Source organism: Plectropomus leopardus, chromosome 2 (assembly GCF_008729295.1).
Source record: "Plectropomus leopardus isolate mb chromosome 2, YSFRI_Pleo_2.0, whole genome shotgun sequence".
Lineage (NCBI taxonomy): Eukaryota > Metazoa > Chordata > Actinopteri > Perciformes > Serranidae > Plectropomus > Plectropomus leopardus.
Window position 1 is genome coordinate 40,002,616 of NC_056464.1, and position 2,514 is coordinate 40,005,129.

The window sequence follows — 2,514 nt, forward strand, 5'->3', positions numbered from 1 at the left end:
CATAAGGCAGAAGATTGCATAGTGCTTTTTAACCCTTTGAAACCTGGGCCAGTTTTTTGTGCTGTATTCAGGTGCCTTTCACAAGCTATTTGACCCCTTGAAGTCAGAGCAGATTGGTTTCGAATGCATGAAGGAAAAACGTAATGACCAACTTGGCACGATATCATTTATATATCATTTATATCAGGCAAGAAATGTTCCCAAAGCTGCTAGAAATTAGGGAAAGAATGACAAGAAATTACCCCAAAATTAATTTTCAAAATTAAAAAAAAAATGTATATAGGAAATTTCCAGAAAGCTGAATTTTTGCAACTTTTTTTGTTATTTTTTTACTAATTTTTGGGCCATGTCTTGTTAACCCTTTGAGCCCGGCATAGTCACCGGTGACAAAAATGTGTTCCACTTATGTAAGTTGTCCCAACTCTGAGACCTGAAAAAGATGTATATAACTTCATTGTGCATTGAGAGACTGTCCAGTCCAGGCAAACCAAAACTAGGTAAAAACGGCTTAAGGCTCAAAGTGTTAAATTGCTCATTGTTTTCTCCGCGTGTTTTTTGAAAAAGAAATCCAATCAATTGGCTTACATTTCGAAGGTTTGAGGTCTAAAATAAATAATCGGGGAATGAAAGTGCTACCTATATAATTGTCCAAAAGAAAGAAAAAGAAAATCAACCAACATGATTACGTATGTTGTCATTAAGAGATTAAGGCGAGCAGACTTCTGTAGCCTTCTCCCCTTCTACAAATGTCATAAAACGCCTCCATATCTTCACAAAGATTGAATTTTTACCCCTTATTAATTGATTGATGGTGTGTTTTGCTTGCACTAAAGCCTATTGTACTTAACATTTTTATGCAGAACCTTTTAGTGATGCAGTATAGTAAGTGACTAAAGGATCTGAATACTTCTTCCAGCACTGACAATAACAAATGTTAAGACTACACCCTTTGCACAGTTCGAGCATTACAACACCGCGCAGCAGAGTTTATTTCATCAAGATTCTCAAGAAAAGTGAAAACAGCGATGATGCAACATCGTAAAGCGACCCGGAGAGGAGAATGAAAACAGAAACGTGGTGACTCATGTTGTTGTTGCTGCTGTCGTTGATGAGCTCCGCAGAGTAAAACCATGTGGAAACATGTTAAGCCCAAACAGGGCTGGAAAGTGAAAGAGGGGAAGAAAAGGAGGGAGAGAGAGGAACTTTTTACCGGAAGATGTCGTCACTCTGAGAATTTCCATGAAGCGGCGTAAAAGCCCGCGGGCGTCCAGCTTCCCTTTTACGGAAACAACAACCAGACAGCTGGAAACAAAATGATCATGAGTTCATGCAGATATTTGAATATTCCTGAAAGGAATTTAAACTGTTTCATAAATACAGTCCTAAAATACACTCTGTTACAGTGGTATAGAAATTTTAAAAAAATAAAAAACAACTTTTTTAAAGAATATTTTGACTGAAAAAAGTGACAAATGCAGGGTATTGCCAAATGTAGGATATTTTATATGATATGAACAAAAGTATGTGGACTGCTACAACAATGTTTGGAAATATTCTTTAATTTTTTTTCTTTTTCTGATTGGAAAGCAATCACCTATCATAAAAGTTTATTAGACCATCATACACTGGAATAGATAAGATAACAAACTGGCTTATTGACAAACAGCACATTATAAAACAATTTATTATTAACGTATTATGATGTTAATATGGACAAACTATATTCTTAATTTATGTGCCACACACAATATCTTTTGTCAAATTTCATCGATTGTCATGGTCGATAGATAGATTTCATGTTTCTAGCTTTTTAGATGTGAACATTTTTTGTTTTATTAAACATGATTAAAATGTGAACATATCTAATTTTGCATTATTGTTGTTATTATGTGTTTTTCACATCTGTTTATTTTTTGTTTATTATGTTGTGTTTATTATTTTTATGTTTGTTAAATGTTTATGTTTTGTTTATTATTGTTGTTATGTATTCATTGTGTATTTGCATAACTTCTAAATTTCTATTTCATATTTCTTTTATATTTGCTACACGTTAGGCATTCTGTGGACAGCAAAGTAAGAATTTCATTGTACAGGGAAACATGTTTCCATACTGTGCATATGACAATAAACACTTTGAATCTTGAATCTTGAACCTCCTACATCATTTTACATAGTATTGTAATTGTGTATTTGTGACTTCTGTTTATGTTGTTATATTTTTAATGTTTTATTTATTATATTTATGTTATTTTTGTTGTATGTTTATGTATATTATTGTTGTTATGTTATGTATTTGTTGTGTATTCACATAACATTCCACATAATTTTATATTATTGTTGTAATGTATTTGTGACTTTTGTTTATGTTGTTATGTTCTCTTTTTTGTGTTTAATATAACGTCATCTTGTTATGTTTTGTTTATTATTGTTGTGTTATGTTTTTTGTATGTTTTGTTTGTTATTTTCATAACCTTCCACATATTTTTAATTAGTGTTATGTTATTATGTGTCAGT